Source organism: Sebastes fasciatus, chromosome 13, assembly GCF_043250625.1.
Source record: "Sebastes fasciatus isolate fSebFas1 chromosome 13, fSebFas1.pri, whole genome shotgun sequence".
Taxonomy (NCBI): Eukaryota; Metazoa; Chordata; class Actinopteri; order Perciformes; family Sebastidae; genus Sebastes; species Sebastes fasciatus.
This window is the reverse complement of record NC_133807.1, coordinates 8,353,586-8,363,311: the sequence shown is the minus strand read 5'-3', so window position 1 is coordinate 8,363,311 and position 9,726 is coordinate 8,353,586. Positions and strand designations below refer to the sequence as shown.

Sequence of the window (9,726 nt, the reverse complement as noted above, 5' to 3'; positions counted from 1 at the left end):
TAATTCAGGTAGTAATTCTCAATAGTGCTGAGTTGCTGAATATCAGAGTGCCATGCATGTATGTATTTCTTTTTATTTTAGTAGATTCTTGGCAATGATAGCACTATACTACCTTTCAGCTATACATGAGCACTTGCCAACTCTCCCCTCCAGGGTAACATATCCGCCCTGTTTTCAGCTACTTCCCACATAGCATGGGTTTAATGTCACGATCAGTCAATACGTGAATGATCAATGTAGACAAGAATGTCAGAGAAGTCATACGAGACGCCCTGAGGTAAAAATGTATCTGTGATCGTTTATTTAAAGAGTCTTTATTTGGTTTCTGCCGTTCCGCTGTCATTTCCCTTCAGCGCGACTGACAGGACAACGATGATATGAACATGGTGGCAGCCCTAAAGTCAGAGGAGCTCTCTTGTGACTGTTAACATTACAGATTGAAATCTGGGGATTAATTGAGCCGATCTGAGCAAGGAAAGTGGATTGAGAGGTCGCTTTGGTCAGCTTCAAGGAGTGACAGAGCGTTTGATTTAGAAATGGGGATTGTTGTAGTCACCAAAAAAGTGAAGCCTGTCTTCTTTCGAGACACTCAATCTTTGTCACTTTGCAGCCTGCTCCCACTCCCAGGGTGTCAAATACTGACGTTTGGGCAGTGGCCCGCGGTGTCTTGATACCTATGCACAAGGCACCTTGTAGCGTCTGTATGAGACGCACCAGGCTTTCAACTAACTCCAATGTAAATTCATCCACTTTATTTTAAGGCGCAGAGCAACTAAAGTAGTATCAAGAGTGAAAAAAGTCTGCTAACTGCGGGTGGGAGGGTAAGTGGACGGCGTTCGTGTCCTATGTGAAACCAAAAGTTGAGTGATTTCTGCTGACGGCGTTATATCACGTGACTATGCCACTGAGTCACATGACGTTACCTTACAACCGTGCTTATTTTAAGTCAAACCATTATGTTGTTTTTTTTAACCCTAAAGGCCTTTACACACCAGGGGTGATGAATAAACGACACAAAAATCCAAAATACTCGCCTGTGAATATTATATATCTGGGGCTTTTATTGTGAAAGACAAGAAAGGAATGTCCTTCGTCAAGGTTGAAAGGAGTAATGAAGTTTGCTGTCTTGGTTCACACTACGGAGCCTCCGTGTTGTTGTTTCATAGATATATAAATAATACTCAACCCGTTCCACACAACATGATTGGTTGATGCCTTTATTCACAATGCGAAAGCTCAGAAAATCGACCTTGTTCCGAAGAAATTTTTTTTTTTGCTTTTTTGCTGCGTGATATTCGCGTTCTGTGTGAAAGTATTCAAGACAAAAAAAAGACGAATTGATCGCACAACAAAACGCTGCAAGTGTGTAAAGGCCTTAACTAAGTTGTTTTGTTGCCTAAACCTAACCGCCACCGTTTCACAACGTTAACCATGAGCCAACCTTCTCTGCGTCAAAATACTATGTAAAAGACTATCCCCGGCAGCAATCTGGTAACGCCAGAGGCTTCTGCCCAAGCGGCAAAATATGACACTTAGGGATGAGATCACGTTGCATTTTGCGTCATTGCTGAGAGCTATGGAATCCCATGATACTGCAGAAACACTGCATGGTGTTTACATGCCATGGACACTTTTTTGTTCCATTGTGGGCTTTTTGGGGATCACTCTCTAGTGCATAAATTTCACACTGAGAATTTGGCCACTCAAATAAAACAGCAAAGGGTAAATTTAGAGCACAATGTAGTAAACAGGGAGCGATTTCAGACACAGCCAAGGAATGTGGATTACAGAACATAGAATAGGATAGAATAGAAGAGAATATGCCTGATTAGCACTGAGACTAAATAGGCCCTGCCAATTCAAAGGGCTTGATATGGACAAAAGTATGCCAGTTCTGGGACGTGTGTTTGTATAAAAAATGTGTCTATGTGTGTGGCTGAATGTGCGTCTTCATCATTTGCATGTATCCGTGTGTGTTGGCGTGTGTGTGTGATTGCACATGTGTTATTTGAACACAGAGGGCTTGGATTCAGCATCAAAGGCCCATTCACAGTGAAGTGGCAGAGGCAGTCTCTCTGCTTGCCACCAGCTCTAATTAGTCATTCACACTGGTTATCGCCAATCAGCATCTTCTTTTAGCTCTCGAGAGCTAACGCCACACAGAGAGGCACGCACACACAAATATACACGCACACAAATAAACACTCGCAGAAGCCTACTTGCATCCTCCTTCCAAATAAAGCAAATATGGTCGGAGGGTATATCACAACATAAACAGCAAAGCAAATAGGGTTGGAAGCCTGTACCAACACAAAGGCATTCATTAAAGGAGCATGGCTAAGTGCATATACATTTAAATGAAAAGGACAGGAGCTATAGGAAGCTGAAACACATGATGTTCCTTTCTACAGGTCTGTGGCAGATTCTATGTGATAGTGATGATTATTTTTTTCTCAGATTCAATCTTGCCATCAGAGCAACAAATTAAATAAATTAGACTTCTTTTTTTCCCCCCTAAAATGCAGAAAATGCCAACCCTCTCAGAGTCATATTTAATTTAAAAAGAAACAAGATGACATATCCACAAATTGATTTTCTCATTAAATGTTACCAATGATGTCTGGAGGGCTCCTTCAATTATCGCTAAAGATTTAAATGCTTTTGTTTACTTTCTCAAAACTTACTTTATTTGAGTTTTGTCCTTCTACAAACTCTGAGCCAATCAATATTAATATGAAAAGTTATTCTTCCCCTTGATGACAGGGCTTATCAAGAATATATCGCTTTGCTTTGTCTACATGCCTCTCATTCTTTGCGTAATTACAAACAAAACAAAAAAAAGGGACTTCAAACAATATGACATTGACGTATTCTTTCACAGAAGTTTTGGAGAGCCATTTCTGACACAATGAAATTGATCATAGACCCCTTTTAAAGATGATAAAACCACATTATAATAGCAATTTAATGCCTGTGCAGGCATGAACTAAAATAAATAAAAAATGAATTAATTAACTTTCGTGCCGGCGAGAGCCGTGGCTGGAGGCATTATGTTTTTGGGTTGTCCGTCCGGACCATTCTTGTGAACACAATATCTCAGGAACGCCTTGAGGGACTTTCTTCAAACTTGGCATAAACATCCACTTGGACTCAAGGATGAACTAGTTAGATTTTGGTAGTCAAAGGTCAAAAGTCACTGTGACCTTTGACTACCAAGAATTCATGCTAATTATGACAATTTCACACAAATGTCTAATAGGATAAAAAGATGAAGTAATGACATTTTGGAAAAACATGGATGTAAACTGCTACTTGACTGGTTGGTGGAGCCATACAACTGCAAGGCAGTAATTCTAGTTTTTAATTAGTTTCATTTTGATTCTTGAGTAACAGATATAGGACTAGAGTTCTATAGGATAAAGTTCTCATCGAATGGATCACGTGTTGGCTGTCAGAGCAGAGGGATTAATCATCCAAGACCTTGGTCAAAAGATATCGAATGTATCCGTGTGGGATCACGTGTGTGAGAGTTTGCATTCATTTGCAACTGTGTGGTAAGGCTGCCAAAGCCAGATAATGTTCCATCTCCGTTTTATCTTACTTGGGTGGTAAATTAACTTCGAAAAAACCAAAATGAGTGATAGAAAACGGCAAACGAGTGCAGGCACTGGCACGCAAGCAATCACCTGAGGCGATCCACAACTACTTTATTTTATGCTAATGATAGTTCCTTCCACTCATCACTACTTCTTGTTTTTTTTTTTCCTTTTCTCCATCAGCTACCAGTTCTGTCAGTGGTGATCATCCATCTGTGCAAGGCCTGGTTTAGAGAGGTATGGAGTGTTTATATGCGATGCAAAGGCATATGAAACATCCAAAAGCACCTTAGTAGAGAAGCAGGTGAGCTGAGAAAGGGAATGAAAATAGAAAGAAGGGTATGATTTTATTTGGCCGTCAAGTGTGCATTGAGGCAAGAAACAGGTTACAGAAAAATCCCATTAATACTTTATGGCAAGTTCTGCATTATGATTTGGAAAAACAAAGAAAGAAACCTCACAGTGGAAGCCATTGAGACTGTTAAGAGAAAGAAAACACACATAAAGCGGGGTACTCACTTGGGAGTTAGCGCCTGGTCAGATCATCTCTTTGATTTCTTTGATTTCCAGGTCAGTGTCTCCACTAGCAGCCATTGATGGGACATCAGCAGTGAGCATGTGCACTAACCTCCATGATCTGATCAACAATGTGTAAAGGCATTTAAACACCTTTTTTTGTGTGATTAATTTGCACGTCCAAATATGTTTTTGATTTTTCTGAGCTTTCACACCGCAAATAAAGACATCAACCAATCCCGTTGTGCAAAACGGACATATTCAAAACATACACTCTAGTGTACAACAAGGCGGAGGATCCGTAGTACGAACCAAGATGGCAAACTTTATTCACAAAGGCAGCGCAGACCAGATCCACTACTTCCATTCTTACCTTTCTCAATAAAAGCCCTAGACTTATACTCTGCACCACAAAGCTGTTTACCAGAAGCAAATTCACTAAGAGCCATTCTCTAAAAGGAAATTCTAAAATGAAATAGCTTACATTTGTTTAGGCTGTACAACAATTTACGTCAGACAGACAGACTGCCAGACTGCTCTGGGTCTCTCTCTGGGTGCTCTCCCAGTAGTTGGTCCTCTGCCTGCACAAATCTATTCAAACCTTTTATTGAAAAATGTTGCAACCGGTACGAATAGTTTGGATTCGAAATATCCGCAGAGTATTTCACATTTTCATCACATTCCCGGTGTGTACAGGCCTTAACACTGAAACACTTATTTGTGTCGTCATGGGAAACAGCCATCCCTCCGTCGTTTTCCCTTCTATTTTGTAGTCTTTTGATTCGTCCTTTCAAGCTCCCTATTCTCCCTCTCTCCTCACATCCCCATTTTTCTCTTTTTGCTCTCACCTTCCTACTTCTTTTACGCCCTCATCTGTCCCATACGCCCACACTCCCAGCCATTTTTGTGTCATCAAGCATCAAGAACAGTTTGTCACATTAGTTTGCCGCTCTGCGGAGAAGTGAGAGAGAGAGAGGTAGAAAGCGTTGACCTTCCTAAAGACAAAGGCTTTCTGCATCTTAAGCAGCGAGTGTTTCTGAGAAAAAGTTGGAGCTTGCAGATGGTTGCCTCTCTGCTTATACAGCAGGCCATTATCATGTTAGGACCCACTGTCGCCGCTGTCACCACTCATCACAAGCACATACACACACACACACACACACACACGCATATACACACAAATTAAAATCGGCAATGAGGAAAAACATTTTCACCGAGGCTATACATTAGAATCACACAGCGAATAGTAAACACATAACGGAAACATGAGCAGTCTTGCGTGAAAACACACAGAGTAAAGGTCCAACAATCGATGTGTATAACTAATAGCATTTTTTAAAGTCCTGAATTAATGAGGGGGAATAGTTACCATGGGAATTTGGTTGTACAGGGCACTTCATTTCCCAATGTCTCGCATTAACAACTTTTCAAACCATCGCCAAGTTTCTGTCTCTGACCACCGGTCACTCATTGTCCTCCACACATTTCTATCTGTCCCTTTGTGCCTTCTCCAGCCACCTCGCTGCCCCTTTGTGACTACACTGTGAGTAATACCATCAGCGATGCCATGTCTCAACAACATCCAGGACGCTAAAGGTCAATCAGCGGTCAGCGGGCCTCCCACAGCCCTTAAATATAGTCCTTTAATTCATTTCTCAGCAATATGTAGAAGTGCTTAAACCAATTTTAGCTTCATTTCCCAGCTTTAGATATTAATTAAACTCAGGCATGTGACTGTCTGTCAGCAGCGTGGGCATTATTTAGTAAAAATCTGAGGATCCACAGTAGTGGAAAGTAAGGAACATTTACTCTAACTAAGTAAGTACTGTACGTACTGTAAGCACAATTTTGAGGTACTTTACTTATAATGTATATATTGTAATTTTTACTCTATGTTTATGTAAATTTAGTTACCTTGCAGATTGTAATAATTAAGGCAAAATAAAGTATGATGTATCACCATGGATTAAGTAGTTAAAATTAGCCCCTATACCAGCTGCAACATTAAAGTACATTAAAGCTAGGGTTGGTAATTTTCTTCAAAAAATATTTTTTGTTATATTTTACTGAAATTCTCATTACATCCCGACAGCAATCAATAAATCAAATGCTCTGACAAAAAAAGAAAAAGAAAATCTGGCATCTGTGTTTGTTGCTGGATTGTAATAAGCCCGTCCAATCATTTCATTTAGCCCGAATGTAATGATTGGACAGGCTACCTGCCTGTCTACCTACATGTGGACACTCTACCCGTGCACTCATTGCTCGTCACCGGAGTCTTCCACAAGCTGCTAGCTTGACAGCTGTGAGAACTAACAGTAGCCATGTTCACCTATCACATTTATTATGATATGTTTGTGTTTGTATTGATAATTGTGGCGGAGTGGCTGTAGAGGGAGGCCTGAAGGGACGGGACTGTCTGTGTTCCAGACTTGGTGACTTTCCCGCTAGATATAGTGACTTTTGGAGGTAGTGCTGCTAGATACTTTCATTGGAAACAAATTTTTTTTTTCTTTTTTGGATGGATAATCTTCATCAGAGTCAATTTCAAAGCCCATTTTTGACTTTGATGAAGACGCACTTGGCGTCGAAACGTTAGTTTTCCAATAAAGTGGCCTTAAATCCATGCGCTCCATTTGACCAAATCTCTCCTGTTTTCCAAAAATGTTTTAAAGCTGTACTGAACTTATGACACATATTACAAGTGCCATATTCATTAAAAGAAATCACACTGATGACTGTTGATAGATGATGACCCCAGTTGACATATGATCATTTATTTCTTATCTGCTCATCAGCTGTTTCCCTGTCACTCCGGGACTTCTCCTGGTGCCCCGCCAAAGTGTGTGTTATAACAAGGCCTCCAACCGTAACCACTGAGACGAACAACAGAGCAGCTCTTTGGATGTCCTGTTAGCTGACTGCAGCTTCAGGTCCCTGACAGCTGCTTCACAACAAACGCACACACAAATAAAATGCCACCCAGCCCTACTTGGCATTCTGTTTTAGGTAACATCACTTTGTGTGTGCGCGCACAAGTGTTAGAGGGGTATGACAGCGCTGATTGAACCACAATCGGACAATGAATACCAATCTGTGCATTCCCAATCTGTTCTGCCAACCTTTCTCCTTCCCTGTCCTTGTGTTACCAGGCTTTTAGTAGCAGCTGCACAGCCACCGTGTCTGTCAGTGTTATCTATGACACAGAGACTCTAGATACCCTTTAGGGGTCCTTCAGTATCCACAGGGTGCCTGTGAAATGAAAACTTCAGCAGACAGTTTCCCATGCAGAATAAGAATGGCTACTCTTACAACACAGGTGGTTTCCCCATTGTCACCTCACAATTGTGATGTTATGCAGTTTGATTTATTATTTCAATATAAATGGAAATATACATATTTTTTTCATTCATTTATTGCCACTGTACAACACAGGGTAGCACAAAAAAATACAGTTGTAGTTGCAAAATGCAGTTGCTACACAAGAAAAACAAAACAAAACAAAATAATACATGTACCTTCAGATGCAGCCCGGTCGCACTAAATGGCGTATGAATGACGCGGTATTCGCAAGTCGTTTCCCATGCAATAAGAACGCCGTTCTTGCTTTTGGCGTGTCATTTTCTCTCCATGTAGTCTATATTGACTGTATGAAATGTATCCACGTAAATATGCTGAAAAGTGAGAAAGACTGCTTATGGTGGGCAGGAAAGGAAGTGGATGGGTCCAACAAACACAGGACTTTCAACCAGGAGACCGGTGTTCGTGTCCCAAAGTGTTGTTGAGTTACGTTATATTAGGGACGTGTTATTTTGTGACGTGTTTTCCATACTTCTATTATTTAGTTTACCTACATATTTCACTTAGTTTACATAGTTATTTTAAGTCCAACCGTGATGTTTTTTCTAAATCTTACTAAGTGGTTTTGTTTGTCGTAATGCATTTGGGCTGTGACTGTGGCGGCTGCACGGGGTGCCAAAAAAAAAAAAAAAGCAGGGACCCGTGGTGAAAAAGTAGAAACAGAATCAACTTGTGGAGAAACGTAAACTGACGTCACGCTGCGGGGTCATGTAACCGACGATCCAGACCTGTACAATCCGGCTATGAGGGAACATGTCCAAAAGACAAAAGTCGTGCAGTCGATCATTAATTACACACCTGATCTGGTCTAGATCTAGAGAGTTCAATGATCCAATCCACCAAACAACTCACAACAAGAGTCAATACCAACAGGAGAATACACTGTTTAGCATTGGCAGAGCATTTTGGCAAATTTTACTTGGGCGCTACCCACATAATCAGCAGTGCTGCTCATCCCACAAAAGCATGATCTTTACAAGTTGGACATCATTGTGAAGGTAAATAAACAGGCTTTCCAACGATGTAAAATACAATGCCAATTAACATTGTAACAACAGAGAAATAATCCACCAAACACAAGTTTCCAAACTTTTTTTCCCAGAGTTTAATAAGATCAGAATCATTATTTTGTTTTAACATAACCCTCTGAAAGTGAAATAAATACTGTAATCTGTGATTTCATCAATATACGCCAGCTCGATTGTGTTTTCATGGACACGGTATTCTGAATATTAGCTGATATGCCAGTAATGGTCATATTTTGGACAAGCTTATCTTGGATAATCTTCATGTCTTGCTCATGAATACCATCTGAACATCCAAATAAATAGAGGGCTTTGGACGTGACTATGGAAATGAAACTCACAGAAAAAGAGAAATCTAATAGAATGCCCCACTGTCTCCAATGATAAAATCATAAAGCGGTGCCAATATGCCCTTTTGTCAGACTTTTCACAAATAAGAGCATACAGTATAAAGAGCTTGGGGTATATGTTTGCATAACTACATGACATTTCTCTTTAAACTCTCTGGAAATGGAAGAGCCAAGAAGCGTTATAGAGCTCCCTCTTTTCGTGTCACCATAGTTTTTGTCTCTTCAACTCACAGTTTGAATCTTTAATGCATTTCTTCTTTTTATATATCTCTCTCTCTGTGTCCCGTCTGCTCTCCGTCTCTGTCCATCCCACCACGTCTCCATGCACTTCTCTTAGCGTTTCATCCTTTGTCTGAACTTGTGCGTTTCCTTTGCTGTCTCTCAGAATAAAACATGACACATGCAAAATGTTGTTGTGGAAGGAGGAAAGGGAAGAAAGGGGGGCAACAAAACACAAAGAGGTAGGAGAAAACATTAGGGGTTAGAGGAGAAGCATGGGGAGGGTCAGGCTGCCTTGAGCAGAGTTCACTCTAGTTATTTTCCTCCTTTGATTCGTCTTGTTTTAGTTCCCGCTCTTTATTATTTCAGTGCAGTGCGGAGTACTTTCGCTGCAGTTTGGAGACTCATCATTTTGCCCCGCAGGGGAGAAATGCAGATGGCAAGATGCTCCACTCCTCTCTCATCCCTCACTTCCCTACTCATTTTTTCCCCTCTCCACAACTCCATCCCTAATGAATCAAGAGAATTAATTAGAAAGATATAAAATTAGATGACTGGAGGAATGGAGGAAGAGAAGGGAGGGAGGTTGGGGGCAGAGAGAATGACACAAATAAGTTATTTTTGGGGCATGTAATGATTTATTTGAACATGTGGACGATC

At 40.7% G+C, this 9,726-nt stretch overlaps 1 long non-coding RNA gene across 1 annotated transcript; it reads left to right on the top strand.

Moving 5' to 3' along the window:
- The first annotated feature begins 1,715 nt into the window (after positions 1-1,715).
- Positions 1,716-7,452, top strand: LOC141781613 (uncharacterized). Its single transcript, XR_012596902.1, has 3 exons — positions 1,716-2,411; positions 3,780-3,900; positions 6,911-7,452. It is a non-coding gene; the product is annotated as an uncharacterized LOC141781613 (long non-coding RNA).
- Positions 7,453-9,726: the final 2,274 nt, after the last annotated feature.